The sequence below is a fragment of the Eleutherodactylus coqui genome, chromosome 8 (assembly GCF_035609145.1).
Source record: "Eleutherodactylus coqui strain aEleCoq1 chromosome 8, aEleCoq1.hap1, whole genome shotgun sequence".
Lineage (NCBI taxonomy): Eukaryota > Metazoa > Chordata > Amphibia > Anura > Eleutherodactylidae > Eleutherodactylus > Eleutherodactylus coqui.
The window spans coordinates 100,830,621-100,848,004 of NC_089844.1; positions in this window are offsets into that span (position 1 = coordinate 100,830,621).

The window sequence follows — 17,384 nt, forward strand, 5'->3', positions numbered from 1 at the left end:
ATTTAGCTCTCTATAGTCAATACAGGGCCGGAGACCCCCATCCTTCTTCTCAACGAAGAAAAACCCGGCACCCACCGGGGATTCTGAAGGCCGGATGTGCCCCTTGGCCAGACTGTCGTGGATGTAGTCCCTCATGGATTCCCTCTCTGGGACCGTAACGTTATAAATGCGGCCCTTAGGAAGTTTGGCCCCAGGAATCAAGTCTATTTTACAGTCCCATTCCCTATGAGGGGGCAGAGCTTCAGATAATTGTTTGGAGAACACGTCAGAAAACTCGGAGAGGTATTCTGGTAGGGGGCTCCCCTCGCAGGTGGAGATTCCCACCTTCACCGCACAAAGGTGGTTGACACAGCGGGGACCCCACCTTACCAGTTCCAACGTGTCCCAATTTACTACCGGGTTGTGCTCCCGGAGCCAGGGGAGGCCTAGGACGACGTCCACAGACAGATCTCTCATCACTAGAAAGGTGCAGGTTTCCACGTGTAAGGCTCCTATCGTAAACCTTACTTCAGGGGTAACCAGATTAACCACCCCTGCTTGCAATGGAGTGGAGTCCACTCCTGAAACCAGAATCGGAGTCTCTAAACGTAACAAAACTCCGGACAGTTGAGCAACGAAATTAAAGTTAACGAAATTAGCCGCAGCCCCAGAATCAACAAAGGCTTGCCCAGTACGGTGGAAAGCATGAAATTCTAGGGTGCAAGGCACTAACATCTTGGACAACACAGGGAGTACCTTGGCTCCTAGACAGTCCCCCCGACAACTGCCTAGGAGCGGGAGTTCTTCCTGCCGTGGCTTCTTAGCGCAGGTAGCAATGCGGTGACCCGGCTCCCCACAGTAGAAGCAGAGGTTCTTCTTCAGGCGGTGTTCCCGTCGTTGCTTGGGGGTCATGGCTCCCAGCTCCATGGCCTCGGTGGTGGGAGGGTAAAAGGTCGGGTCAGTCGAAGAAGTAGACGTGGGGAGTGGGGTGGTCCGAGCGGCGTGTCTGGCCCTCAAACGTCGGTCGGCTCGAATAGCCAGCGACATGGCTTGCTCCAGAGTTCTAGGCTCTGGGTGGGCCACAAGTAGGTCCTTGAGACCCTCAGACAGGCCGGTCAAAAACAAGTCTTTTAGGGCGGCATCGTTCCACCGGGATTCCGTACAATGTTGACGAAATTGGGAACAGTAGTCCTCCGCCATCTTACAACCCTGGCGCAGGGCCAGAAGTTTGGAGACTGCGTAGCCCGCCCGGTCGGGTTCGTCATAAATTTGACCCAGGGCGGAAAAAAAGGCGTCAAGGGATAGTCGGGCTGGAGAGCCAGCTGGTAGCGAGAAAGCCCAATTTTGGGGCTCTCCCCTCAGGCGGGTAATTACGATTCCCACTTTCTGGTATTCAGTACCAGAGGAGTGGGGGCGGAGATCAAAGTAGAGCTTGCAGCTCTCCCTAAATGCAAAAAACTGATCTCTCTCTCCGGAGAAGCAATCCGGAAGCGTGGCTCGAGGTTCTGACATTGTTCCTGGAGCGGACGGGGGCTGCATGGGGCCTGCAGCTGCCACTTGCTCCCGTGGCTGCAAGCGGGCGGTTAGGTCCTGGGCAAGGGTCGTAAGGACCTGGACCTGGTTCGCTACAGCCGCCACGGCCTCCATCGAGGGGCTCAAAGTCGCCGGGCGGATGCAAGGGTCTGACCTTCGTTCGGCCAGTGTTACTGTCAGGACAGCGTCCGGGATACGGGGGTCCCTGAGATATCCCGCAACCCCTGTCCCTGCCTACTTGCCCCCCTGGGCTAACCCCCAGGGCGACAACTGGGCGACGGTCCCTACCCTCACTAGGGAAGCGGGACACGGGAGACAAACAGACACTGAGACAAACAACGGTAGAATGGTCAGACGATCCGGGTAGGCAACAAGAGGGTACGCAGTACAGAGGGGTCAGGCAAAACGTAGTCAAGTCCAAAAGCAGGTGTCAGAAAAGCCGAGGTCACAAGAGCAGTCAGGATAAACGCGGGTGCAGCTGGAGAACCAAACTAACACTGGCAACGCCTGACAGGAAAACACACATATTTAAATGCTGTCAGTGCTCCCGCCCCAGAAGCTGATTGGGGCGGGGAGCCTGACAGCAGCAGGGCTAATCAGGGAGGTGCTGGGGGCACGCCCCCAGTCTTGCAGCACAGACCGTTACTAGGGAAGCCAGCCTGGTAGTCAAGTGACTAGAAGCACCAGCTGCCTCCCTAGCAACCCGGCGGCGACCAGTCTTACAGCGGCCCGGGGAGATCACCAGAACCGGGGCTCCCCTGCGCCGCACTCCTGTAGCCCGGGTGGCAGGACCGGTGGTGCGGGCACGGCGGCCCCGAGAGTTACCGGTTCTGACAGTCACACCACCTTCTGAGAGTGTAAAGTGTTTTTTTTCTGGACTGTTACTGTATTTGTTAGAACTTTGTTTGACTTAAGTAAACAGGCATTACCGACCATTCCCGGTTTGCTCAGAAAGTTATCCCTGTGCATGGACTACTTTATTTCCGTCGCGAGGTTTACTGCAAAGGAAGGAATGGTGGCGTCACGAGTGACAAAGAACTGTAAGGTAGTTACCATTTCCCTTTAACCTCTCCCAGCAGTAACTTGGACGGGTCCCGTGCTACCCTTATGGGAGGAGATGGTAGAGCCACCATGACAGGAACCTTTATCTACCCCATTATCTCCTCGGCTGTGGGCCCGCTCCTTGGACACTGCAGAAGCAATAGAAGCATGGTGCTCCCATTGATCTCAATGGGGAGTGAAGCCTGCACTTTAACTTCCTCCCCTGATAACAACGTCTGACCCTGCTGCACTGAAAGTAGGCTGGACAATCAACTCATGGATGGAGTTCCCAAGCAGTGGATCCTCATTGGTCAACTACCAATGATCTATCCTGAGGACAGGTCATCAATTGCAAAAGCCTGGAACACCCTTTTAAGAGGTTAACACCAAAAATTACTTTCTAAACCTCAATAGAAGTTGTTTTGCAGGTTCCCTAAGTCTCCCATTGGCTCTGCTCCAGTTCCAACTGATGTACATAAGTTCAAAGAGATGAACATAAGATATAATAATGAAAAGGTTAACCAAATTATTTACGGTTTTACGTAAAACAAAATGTATATTTCCTGCATTTCTGTAAAGGTTTAAAAAAAGCAATGGAAGAAACAAAGGACTTGAAGTCTAATAACCCACTTCTTTGTAAGCACTAGTGTTTTATAACCCTTCCCGCTACATATGAACACTCCGGAAACATTACAGCTTCCTGAGGACCATTCATATCTATCTGAAGAATTTAATGCTGCTCTCCACATAGACCATTATTACTGCAGCCGGAGATACGGGAACATGTCACTTGCTTGCAGTACAAACTCTATTAGTCTTTTGTCTACACCTGGAGAATATACTGTATGTTTTCTTCTACATCCATGTAATAAGTGTAAATCTAGTCGCGTTCATTGTACAATGTTCTGCATGCCGCTGCTGGAAACACCTCTCATCTCCAATCAGCTTCATAGTCTGAGCAGAGAAAATCGTTTTATTAGTACAGGCCATAATGGGATATAAAGCAATTCATTAGTGCAACATCATTATGCCAAGTTTAGAGAATATGGAAATACACTATATCAGCAAATGTAGGATATGCAGTAATGCACTTTGTACATACAAGAGTCACACCAAGTCTGAGCAATGTGGTGTATGTGCTTGGGCTCCTTCGGACAAGCGTATGAGTTTTTGTATGCGTCTAAGGGCAAAAACACATGGGCACATGCGTGAATGCGCTTACAGCTGTGGAGCAAATTGGCGCATGAACTGGGGGTTTTCTTTTTTTTTTCCGGACTATTCAAACTCCACGCTAGAGCGCTCAAGTTTGTAAAAAAAAAAAAAAGGAAAAGCGGGAAGATAAGTCCTCCTGACCAATCTTTCTTTCATGTAGTACGGTATAAACATATGAGAATCCTAATATTGGAAACAAACCTACAACAGCTGCATAACGTGACCAAAACTCACGCATGCGTTTAAGTCCTAAGTAAAAAGCATTAACACTGTGAATGAGGCTCTTTTGCATGTGTATCGGTGCATTCTACTGTACTTGTATGTGCATGCAGGGCATGTTCACATGGGTGTGGGACACACACCTGCTTAATGGGGTCCAGATGTGTTCTTTTGCATCCCCCACATCCCTTCTATAGATGTCTATGGGGCCCTTTGATGCACAAAAGAGCATCTTCTATTTTTGGGGGGCGTGTACAAAAAAGGGAAATAAGAATGAATTTATTGCTATCAATGGCTTCTATTCTCTGCGTATTGTGCAAGAAAATTTTGCGCGTTCATATACTTACATGTGAAGCTGCCCTTAGGGTAGTTTCATATGTGCGATGGAACCTCTGTTCAGAGGTTACGTACAGGATAAAAATAAGTGAACAATATGCAGCGCTCCAGGAAATATGGCCATAAGTATACAGAGAGTAGGAGTAAGGGAAAATCACTTACTTCACATGGGGGTCTCAGTTGTGAACACCCCCTAATCCTGGTTGGCGATGTACCACAGTGGTATTTACAATGGCTTGGAATGATGGATCCACTGGAGATGAAGTTTCCAGGATTTATATATAAAATAATATATGTACTTTATTGTACTTTATTGTAAACATAGGCGAATTAACTATAGGAAGTATGCAACGCGTTTCCAGGGATAGCTTAACCCCTTTTCTCAAGCATATATATGGGACAAAACAAAACCATTGATTTCAACGGTTTTGTTTCCACTAGCATTAATACTGTGTTCGAGAAAAGATAGGACTTGACCTATCTTTTCTGCACGTAGTTAATGTTGCAGCCGTTCTGAGGCCTGCACCCTGCTTGCAAGCCAGACCAGGTTTTGGGTGTGCCCTTGCTCCTCTGGGAGCTGAGGGGTGTGGCAAGAGTGATGTCATTCAGCACCTGGTGCTGACTAGCTCAGCTGCTATTTAAACTGTGCTAGCATTGACCCCTGTGCTGGTCAATCACTTCAGTCCTATATTGGACAGTGTCGGAGCAACACAGTGTGGTGGAAGCTCTCCATTATAAGCTAAGTTCTTTGCTGTTTGGTTTTGGTTTTGTTTCTCCTTTTGTTTTGTGCTAGGGCTCCCGATAGGGACTGGTCAGTGGCCCAGGCACGAGTGCAGGCTCGCACTTATCAGCGCGGTTGGTCTGCCGAGCAGGCAGGGCCCCCTCCCGGACTAGGGGAGTATAGGGAGAGAATTCCCCCATTTATTTTGTGTTTTCTTTGCACGGTTGTGCCTTTCATTTATGTTATTGAGGTTGCACATTCATTGGACGCAACAGTTAATACTACATGCAGGAAAGTTAGAGCAGTATCTATCTTCCTGCTATTTTTTTCAGACTTCTGCATTATGGCGCAGAGTTTGAATGGCCCAAGAAGAAAAAAGACCCTGTTCAACCGCAACTATGCTCCTTAGCTGCGAGACTAGTTGCACAGAAGCCCGTGTGTATTTCCCATCAGAAGAAACAAAATAGTCTTGTAGATAATATACTTACACACCCCGAAGCTGCAGGACGAAACTGTACATCCTATAGTATTAAGGGGTTAAACAGATGAATGTGTGCGCAAAAACGCTTACCGCAAAGGATTTGCACATGAACAAGTTAGAGGTCTTCATTTTGTTTTAATGTTCAAACCCTGCGCTATTGCGCACAAAAAAAAAAAAGCAGAAAGATAGGGCAGGACCTATGTTTTTTCGCACGTTTAAAAAAATACTTTAGAGAAAGATAGGGCAAGGACTATCTGTTCTCGCACGTAGGAATTGCGCGCAAGAAACACGCTTGTGAGAACAAAACCATTGAAATCAATGACTTCGCTTGGTTACATTTTGCAGGCGTGATTTTCACACGCACAAAAAGCTCTGCAAACACATTCGTCTGTAACAGTTTTTTCTACTGGTTAAGGGCTTATACAGATGGGCACATGCGCAAATACGGTCACCGCTATGGAGCGTATTAGCACATTAACCAGTCAACATCCTTTTTGGTTTTAACAGTTCAAATTTTGCGCTGTTGCACACGGGTAAAAAAAAGGTGGACAGATCACAGCTGCAAAACGGGACGAAATGAAGCCATTGATTTCAATGCTTTTGTTTTGACTATCGGGATTCTCGCATGTTAATACTATGTGCGAGAAAAGATAGGGCAGGAACTATCTTAGCGCTTTTTTTTTCAAATGCGCACACAATAGCATGGAGTTTGAATAGTCAAAAAAAAAATAGTTCATGCGTTAATACGATCCATAGCGACGAGCGTTTTCCTGCATGCGCCCAACTGCTTGAGCCCTAGGGGCTTCTTCAGAAGGCCGTAATTTTGTTTTGTTTTGTGGCCGTGAAAAAAATGGCCGCAAAGCGTGATGAACAAAACTATTGATTTAAATGATCTCGTTTTCACCAGCGAGATTCTTGTGCGGTAATACTGCGCCCGAGTAGAGGTAGGACTTGCCCCAGTTTTTTTTGGACCAAAGACTAATAGAGTTTGTATTGCAAGCAAGTGACATGTTCCCGTATCTCCGGCTGCAGTAATAATGGTCTATGCGGAGAGCAGCATTAAACTCTTCAGATAGATATGAATGGTCCTCAGGAAGCGGTAATGTTTCAGGAGTGTTCATATGTAGCGGGAAGGGTTATAAAATACGAGTGCTTACAAAGAAGTGGGTTATTAGACTTCAAGTCCTTTGTTTCTTCCATTCCTTTTTTTAAACCTTCACAGAAATGCAGGAAATATACATTTTGTTTTATGTAAAACCGTAAATAATTTGGTTAACCTTTTCATTATTATCTCTGATGTTCATCTCACAGCAGTGAGAACTGGAGCAGAGCCAACGGGAGACTTAGGGAACCTGCAAAACAACTTCTATTGAGGTTTAGAAAGTAATTTTTAGTATAACCCCTTAAAGCGGTTTTTCAGGCTTCTGCAGCTGATGACCTATCCTTGAAGGAGGAAGTGAAAGCGCAGGCTTCACTCTCAGCGTCATCATTGGGAGCACCAGGCTTTTATTACTTCCTTCTCCTCTGATGATCATACACCCACAGGAAGCTGGCCTTAGGGCCTTTCTTGTGTTACTTTTCATAGTTTTGTATTCTGCAAATATTGATATTTTACTGTACAATCCCTCCATAATGTTGTTAATAAATATATTTAAAAAACATAGTTTCCTGTGGGACACAACTAGTAACAGTGACCCAATCAGAGTAGGTGTCATTAATAACCACCCTCTGCTTTCTATCACTGACCAGTTACTTACCCACTTACACACATTCTCACCCAGACCAAGCATTCTCATTTTATATACCAACCTTTTAGGGCTCAGTCACAGGCGCCGATCCGCGCCGTGTTTCAGGATGGGAAGACGGCAGTGCGGACAAATCTCCACACCTGCCGGAAAAAGAACATATGGCTGGCAATGGAGCCGGTCATGCAGTGATTTGGCCGACACGCGGTGCGGCCGAATACCCATCCTGAAACACGGGTGGATCGGCGCCCGTGTGACCGAGCCCTTATGCTGTACGGTATCAAATACTTTGGAAAAAATCAAGATATACAAGATCCAATGAATCCCTCCGGTCCAGTCTACAATTACCTCCATGTACAAGCTGATCAGGTTAGTTTGACAGGAACAACCCCTTATAAACCCAAGCTGATACGGAGTTAAGCAGCTGTTTTCATTGAGATACCCCAGAATAGCATCTCTTAGAAACCCCTCAAACATTTTACCCACAATAGAAGTGCGGCTCATAGGCCTACAGTTTCTAGGTTTGCTTTTTGATAACTTTTTGAATATTAGCACCACATTTGCGCCAAGCCAGTGGAACAGACCATGTCACTAAAGAGTCCTTAAATATAAGAAACTAGGGTCTGTCTATCACATTACTTAATTCCCTTAGGACTCGGAGGTGTATGCCATCGGGACCTGGCGATTTGTCTATTTTAATCTTTTTAAGTCAACTTGGCACTTCTTTTCTGGAAAGACTAGGGACATTAAATGGGCGGATTCAGACGAATGTGGTTTTCTCCCGTTTTGCGGCCGTGATTATCACAGTTACATAACGAGACAAAACCAAACGACTGATTCCAATGGTTTCGTTTTCATCAACTCTTTACTTGGCTGTTAATTGTATGGCCGAGAAAAGATAGGACCTGCCCTATGTTCCCCGCACGTTGTGTGAAAATGGCCTAGGATCAAATTATGGACTACAAAAAGGGTAAAATGCACATCCTGCATAACTCTTTGTGACATCTGAAATACATGTACGTCAGATGTACACGGTGTTAGTGTGGAGTGCGTTCGGGCGCTGAACCTGCTCCATATGCGGCGAGTGCTGGCTGTTTTTGACTTCTGGTAATTGGCCGCAGCAGCCAGGATCAGCTATATTGCCAAATCCGTAAAAATCTGACATATAAAATATGGCAATATTTATCCAGCATGGTGAATGCCATTAGAAAAAAATACATTATACCAAAATTGCATATTTTCGGTCATCCTATCTCTAATATTTAATAAATAGCTATCAAAGAGTCATATATAGCCCAAAATGGCACCAGTAGAAACTATTGGTAGCCCTGCAAAAATCAAGCCTTCACCACCTCCCCATTCATGCTAATATAAAACAGCTATGGTTGTCAGACGATGGTGACAGAAAGTAATTGTTTAAAAAGCCAAAATTATATATATATATTTTTTTTTAATTAGTCCAACAAGAAATATTTTATGTTTTCTATATAAATTTGGAATCACCAATATTATACTGACCAAAAGAATAAAGATAACAAGTTCTTTTTGCAACACCATGTACGTTGTTAAAAAAAAGGACACCCCCCAAAAATGGTGCAGTTGCATTTTTTCCATTTCATCCCACAAGAAAAATGTCTGTGTGGGAGTTAAATCAATGCATACAGGGGCCCAGCTGTAGGGTTGTAGAGGCAGCAATCATAAGGAGCCCTACAGACGAATAACTATAAATGGCACATTGGAAGTGTGAGACCATATAACAGATTTTGCACTGGAGCCCAGGACCGTCACGTTACACCACTTTATCTACATATCTAAAACTAAGATTATGGGCTTATAGGACAGGGGACGCTGAGTCTGGGTAAGTGATTGGTATGCTCACCTGCCCCCTCACTCCCTCTGACTTTCCATAAAGTTGACAATCAGTCTATTGAGTAAACTCTTTCTTTTCATTACGTGCACACACATCTCGTTGTGTACATGTATAATACTGATGTCTTCTTCTGTGGCAGAAGGGCCTTTTCGCCAACTCAGGGCCCAGATGGTATTACTTCTTTCGCTTTAGTTGACTGGTACCTATTGCCCCAGGCATAGGGGGAATTTTGGAGAAAATTGGCTTCTACCTCTTTGTTTTTTCTTCCCTTCCTCTTGATCAACATTGAGGGGGTAACCGGGTGAACTGGATGGACATATGTCTTTTTTCGGCCTAACATACTATGTTACATAAAGACTACACTTCAGTGTAGCGTCCGAGTGCCAGACCTTTAGCCAAGGAGATAATGGGGTACAAAATAGCAGTAGGTCACGGGTGGCTCTACTGTCTCCTCTAGATGGGTGACTAATAGCCTGACCTTGTTACTAACAGGGGAGGTCACAAGGAGTAACCTTGGTTACCTTAAAGCAGTTCTTGTTTGTCATCGTGACACCAACGTCCCTGGACAAGCGCTGAATCATGCGTCCTGAGTAAAGAGTAGTTCAGATTCAAGTACTTTTCCAGCAAAAACCAGGGACGTGCAGTTTTGTCCTTTTGATTAAAATAACTTTTCTTCTTCCATACAATAAAGAATAATTTGTACTTTGCAAATACAACATTTGTAGAATGAATTGTAGGCTTACATCGCTCACCTCATTTCTTGGGTTCCCCAAGGCACATACATCCTCAGTCACAGTTATCTGATGGATCTCCTTCTTGGGTGAAACACTCTCAACTGCACAGTCTTTCCAACACGTTCATACTTGTGACTAAAACTAGCTAATTTCTTACTGGTCCCGCTTAAGTTGCGGTTCTGCGGGGGAGCATGCGATTCTTCTGCTCTCACACCCACGTGTGCTCTGCATGTCCTGCATTCTAAATCCCAGAGAGGAAAGACTTCTCGCAAGGAGAGACTCCACCACGGCTGAGCTCCGGCAGGAGCAACAGCCCATCTCTCCTCCATCTCCATCACGCCTTGCTATCAGGCTCTTCTCCTCTCAAACGCCAACTCTCAACTGCCAACTCCTCCATCGTCCCTGGCACATAGACCAATACACATAACTAGACAAAAACATTAGATTTTCCAGACATTAACCCTTTCATGCACTGTTGTGTTAATACAGCTATCACTGTTCCAATCAACACTACATACAGTGACATGAGACATACACAAAACATACAAATTCTGAAGTGCTGGAGGGACCCCAACTCTGGGCCACTACATGAACTAAGTTCTAGACTGGACCTAGGAGAGTCTATTGATCTCGTATATCTGGATTTTTCTAAAGCATTTGACATCATGCCACATAATAGGCTGATATATATAATAAGACAGCTCGTTCTGGGCGAAAACGTGTGTATCTGGGTAAAGTGTGATTGTTTTCAGTATGAGAAACCAAGTCATCTTGTAGATATGATACCTTTTAATGGCTAACAAATACATGATGTAATAGCGAGCTTTCGGGTTCAACCCTTTATCAGGCTGTGGAAACTAGTTTGGATGGCACAGAAATATAACATATAGGTGCAGAGGGGAGGGGGGACACCCCTCATGAGCTAAATAAATGTTAACACACAGAAATTTGAGACTTAAAATAACACAAGACAATCTGAGCAAATGCATAAATCAGGTGCACAAATAGTCTTGCTTTATTTTAAGTCTCAAATTTCTGGGTGTGAACATTATACAGATCTCTCTCATCATCTGTTTACACCCAGGACTGTGACTGTAACAAGGGGGCATCCCCTGTCAATATTACATAATACCAAGGCCATTATTATTATGATCACTATAGGGGACACTATTACTACTGGGACCACTAAAGGGGTTACTATTATTACTGGGATCACTATTGGGGGCACTATTACTACTGGGGCCACTATGGGGGTCACTGTTATTACTGGAATCACTATGGGGACACTATTACTACTGGGACCACTATGAGGGACCCTATCACTACTAGGGGAAACTATCAGGGACCCTATTACTGCTGGGGCCACTGTGGGGGTCATAATTATTACTGAAATCACTTTTGGGGACACTATTACTACTGGGGCCACTACAAGGGACCCTATTACTACTAGGGCCACTATGAGGGAACCTATTACTACTGGGGCTACCATTAGGGACCCTATTACTAATGGGGCCACTATGAGGGTCACTATTATTACTGGTATCACTATGGGGGCACTATTACTTTTGTAATCCAAGAGAAGAGAAGGATGGAGTGACTCCTAATATTCAGAATAGTTCTTTGTAGAATGGTTAGAAGGGTGCTGTCAGTCCAATTACCATCACCATAGGTATCATTGTAAAAAGAAGAAAATGATGGACCGTGGGCGCAACCCTTGTAATGCATAGCGCATAAAAGCAAAGGGATTAACCCAATTTTTTTTATTAATTGAATTGTAGTCAGCACAAATAATTCATTTTAGGGATGTGATTTTGACGCCCTTGTGGAGGCAGCCTTAGGCTTACCAACCTGTCGTTTCCAGGCTCACTTTGGTATGGATTCCCATTAGAAGTAATGGGTTGCAGGTTCACAGTGGATTTGATGTGGAATCTGAGTCAAATCTGTGGCAAAAATCTGCTGTATAAATTAGGCCCAATGTCCACGGGCAGATTTGGATTGCGGAATCCGTGTGGGGAATACGCAGCTCAAACTGCCCATAGGGAAACATGAGCGCCCGCAGCTGAATTAAAGCATGCGGATTGATTTGCGGATCTTTGGATGAGGAAATCAAATCGCATCATCCTCCATTTCAGTGGGGTTCTAACATGGACGGCGTCGATTAGAAACAATGGAAGCCATCCGATCCACGGCCTGTCTGCAATTTGCATTACGGACGGCCTGCGGATTCTGCAGGAAAGCAGGAGTTTGAAGGAAAAAAAACTTCTGCACGCATCCGCAGAAAAGCAAAAAGAAGACCTGGACAGGTACGCATGGTCCTCAGCCGCAGGCAGGGTCGGATTCCGCTGCGGGCTTCTGCATGTGGAATCCGACCCGCCTGTGGACATGAAGCCTAAATCCTGCAGGTGGTTTGACTATAATGGGATCCGTTCAATTTCTTCTCAGCTGCCCTGCATGCAGCGCCTTTTCTTCCAGTATATATGGTAGCATCTGTGACTGAATCTGCGGTTGGAGGTTCCGTCGCGGATGTCAAATCACGGTACATCTCACAATATAAGGCCAGAGCGTGTGGTAAAACGCTGCATTATATACCACTGTGTGGGCTGGCATATCGCCGTGTACGGCAGTGTTCTTTAAATGCAAATGGCAGTGCATCTCACGAACGCCGTCTTGCGCAGTCTTCCTGGTTTCATTTAATTTGTAAATTTCCTGTTTTGTCACTTAGCGACATTGCGCAGGTAATTGTGTATGTACAGCGATTAGTACGTAGAGAATAATGGGGCTCTATCGCCTGTAATACGCGGTAAAATAGAACACGCTACACGTTATTTACTCGTGATGAAAAAGCACTAGTGTGACTATAACAGCAAAAATCACTGTATGTGAATTGCCAATTACCGCGATGTACCACGTAGTATACAGGTGTAAATCATGTGCATAAAATACGATTCAAATACGCCTTGCCTAAGGCCACTCTCACACACGCTGCTTTTTACCGCGATTAGTGCTGTGTCCTGAGCGCCGTGCTAACCGCGGAACAACACTGCCATTGATTTCAATGGGGCCTCGCAAACATGTGCTTGAACATGTCGTTTTTAAGGCGACTCTCACACACAGTGTTGCCAAGATGCTATGATTTTGATTGTGGGGTCTTGCCGTGATTTTTACTGCCATTTTTAAATGTGTGTCACAGGGTTTTTAACGCATCCCATCATTATTATGGGTGATAAGGGGAGTTTAAAAGCACGAAAACGCGGCAAAAAGTAAACCAGACGGATACAGACCACGACAGAGTAAAGGAGAACCCTGAACCCGACTCCTAGCCTAGAGAGCAACCCCCACTCAGCGCTTGAGCAGAACTAGCCGCTTCGGGCAATGAGGCCCTAGTGTCTGCTCCATCGGGACAGCTGCATTATGCAATAAGAAAAATAGATTAAAACCTACAAGCACCCTTTGTAGACCTGAAGCAACAATCAAAAAAAAAAACAAAAAAAAAACATGTCTAAAAACAAAGGCAAAACAACGAAGACCCCATCCAAAGGCACGCTAATGAACATGTTCGCTTCCCAATCCCAAGCAGAAACCCTCTCCCCTACAGCGTCCAGAAGCCCCTCAGAAATAGATGCAGAAGAAGAAAATATAGAAACAAGACACGATAACGCAGACCACTCCAGTCTACTAGCAAAAATGGAAAAAGTTTTCAAAACGGCGCTCTCGGCCGCAGTAAAGGACTTTACTGAGCAGATACGAGACCTGGGGCAGAGAACGAAAGAACTAGAGAGAAAAACAGAGGACATAATCGAAGTTGTGGAAACAGACCGAGGCTATGTGGCAGACTTAGAATCTAAAGTAGATCAAATGGAAGCCAAACTAGAGGACCTGGAAAACAGGTCGAGGCGATCTAATATCAGAATAAGGGGCCTTCCAGAATCGATCACAGCCTTGAAAGAGACGGCAATCAACCTCTTCTCCGCACTTCTGCCCCAGCTCGATCAAACTTCATTTAAAATTGACCGAATACACAGGGCACTTGCGAAACCCCCAAATCCAGAACTGCCTCGAGATGTGGTGCTTAAGTTACACTACAGCGAAGTGAGAGACCAACTCCTGGCAGCAGCCAGGAACCTCACTCCATTACCTGGGATGTCTTCCGCCGTTCAACTCTACGCAGACATTGCCCCATCTACACTGGCGAAAAGGAGGATGCTCAGGCCAATTACACAAGCTTTAATAACGGCCAACATCAGATATAAATGGGCATTCCCGTTTGCGCTTATCTTCCAGTACCAAGGCAGAACACACACGGCGAAGTCCCTGGAGGAGGCCTACGAAGCCCTAGAGAGAGCACAGATACAAATAGAAAGACCACCAGAAACAAGAAGAACGCGCCCGCGTCCTAGGCGATCCTGGGTTACTCCACACCCGATACAAAGCAGATCCAGACCGCGAGATCAAATTGCATCAAACAATGGGCCCAACAGGGCCTAGAGAAGGCTTGAAAGAGTTAAAATGGATGCTGTAACCCCGCTTACCACTCTCCCAGGTTCATAGAGGAGAAGAGGGAAGAAGAAACGGGGGAGGACTGGGGGGGGGGGGGGGAGAGGAGACGACAATTAGATAAACGAAAGGATAATATTTCTATGATTCATAATGAATATATTAGAGGGGGGGGAGGAGCCCGCGAAGGGAAGATCCCGCGTGGGTGCGTCCCCATAGAAAGAGCACAAATTGATTGTATAACTCATATTTTTTCTTAGATCAGGATGCATAGTCCCAAGATGGTAAGAAAGTTGCCGAGTACTTCAGAGATGGAGGGGTCACCAAAAGGTGACACCAATCCAATCTCTGGCCTTAAGGGTCCGAGGATCCTAGTTAACCTGAATTGGTTAAGTGTTACACCATTCCCACAAACACAGAGGGGAAAGGTGGATATGTTTGAATGCATGTTTGTAATTGTTTTTGAATTAAGATCACAGGTCGTCTCTCAGAATTGGGGTCAGATTGGAGGACAACAGGCAAATGATCACAAGCTCCCTGGTAAGGACATCACAGCAAGCCCAGACTACACCATCAAATGGTATGTTTGATTTCCCACAATGTGAGAGGATTTAACTCACCGAACAAACGGAGAAAAGCCTTCATAACATACACCAAACACAAACCGGACATAATCTGCATCCAGGAGACACATTTCTCCCATAGTTCAGCCCCCAGACACATTAACCACAACTACACAAGAAGCTTCTCATCCACAGCAAGCAAAAAACATAGGGGGGTCATGACACTATTGCATAACTCATTTCCCCTCCATGACATCCATTCAGAAAGTGACCAAGAAGGGAGATACTGCCTTACGTGGGGTACACTCCAAGACCAGCCACTGCTAATAGTTAACATGTACGTACCACCGGAAAACCCCTGGCCTATCATGCAAAAAGTAGCAAATCAATTAAATAGATTCCCACAACACAAGGTCCTATGGGCAGGGGACTTCAACTTCCCCTTCCACAAAATGTTAGATAGATCAAGTAATACCCCAGACAGATTTTCAGTAAAACAGAGAAAAGATTGGGAAACTAAACTAGAACACCACAGACTGGCTGATTGTTGGAGAGAGGTACATGGAAAAGATAGAGGATATACCTTTTTCTCAGCACCAAACCAGACCTACTCTAGACTCGACTACGTGCTAATCTCGACACAGCTAGTACCCCAGCTCGCGACCGCCAGGCATTACCCCAATGCGTGGTCGGACCACGATCTGGTACTCTGTGAGATACAATTAGAAAACACCAAAGGAAATGTGTTCAGATGGAGGCTAAATGAGGCGATCCTGAAGGACCCAGCAACCACAAACAAAATTGCGACCCAAATAGCAGAATTCTTTGAGTATAATAAGGGGCCAGAAAACAAACCGCAGTGGGCATGGCTCGCCCACAAGGCATATATCCGGGGTAGATTGATTCAAATTTCATCCGAGAAAAAAAAAGGAAAGATCTAAAGCTTTCCAAGCACTAGAAAGGAGATTATTTCTCCTGGAAAACTTGAACCAGCGGAATCCGACGCGGGCGACCACGAAAGAAATCAAGGACATTAAACTCCAACTAAACATCTTAATGTCGGAAAAAGTAGAACGGGCGCTACAGTGGACTAAATACAAATACTATAAATTTGCAAACAAACCAGATAAAATGCTAGCCAAGAAGCTGCGGGAAACGCAGAGACTAAACTCAGTATTCAAATTATACACTCCACATAATACAACGACCACCAATCCAACAAAAATCTACAACACATTCGCCGACTTTTATACGGCCCTTTACAGAGAACATGGGGGGGGGAGGAGAATCCTTGAGAAAAGAATTCCTAGAGTCAGTACAACTACCCACCATAAGTCAGGAACAGAGAGACTTATTAAATGCTGACATCACGGAGGAGGAAATAGTAGAAGTAATAGACAACCTAAAACCAGGTAAGGCCCCAGGCCCTGATGGCCTTACAGCTATATATTATAAAAAATACAAGGACCGTCTAGCCGGACCCCTCGGGGAGATGTTTCAAACCCTGATGGACGGACAAACACCACCAGCGGAATTTCTTAATTCAAACCTAACGGTGATACCGAAGGCGAACAAAGATCCACTGTCCCCAAAAAATTATAGGCCAATATCGCTTCTAAACCTAGATTATAAAATCTTTACAAGTGTCCTAGCGAGGCGACTGAATCTCTTTCTTGCAAAACTCATCCATAAAGACCAAGTAGGCTTTATTCCGCAAAGACAGGCGCCGGACAATATCAGGAAAGTACTAAACATTATTGACCAGGCCCAGAGAAATAGTAAATCCCTGACTCTACTCGCTTTAGACATCGAAAAAGCGTTCGATTCCATATCGTGGGACTATCTGTTCGCCCTGCTGGGTCACATGGGTTTTAACGGGGAATTTCTACGGGCAATAAAATCTTTGTAGTCTCATCCCTCAACCCTATTGAAACTGCCAACAACCAAAGAAAGACCAATCCCAATTAAGCGAGGCACCCGACAGGGATGCCCTCTCTCTCCAGCGCTTTTCGCCCTAGCTATGGAGCCGTTAGCGATAGCAATAAGAGAGAACCCAAATATAAAGGGAGTCACCTTGGGGGATAAGGAATATAAAATAAATTTATTCGCGGATGATATGCTATTGACTATCACTCAACCCCTAACAACCTTGCCAAATTTGATGAATCTCCTCGAGAAGTGGGCAACCTTAACGGGACTGAGAGTAAACACAGATAAAAGCGATATAACACATATAAATACTCCACCCTCCCTAATAAAGTTGATAGATATAAATTTCGGCTTTAATCAACAGGCACAATATATACCATATCTGGGAATTAATCTGACCCCCTCTCTGTCCTCTCTATATAAATGGAATTACCCACCGCTAATCAAGAAACTAACCTCGGAGCTAACAAAGTGGAATGATCCCATGCTCTCGTGAATGGGAAGGATAAACGCGGTAAAAATGAATA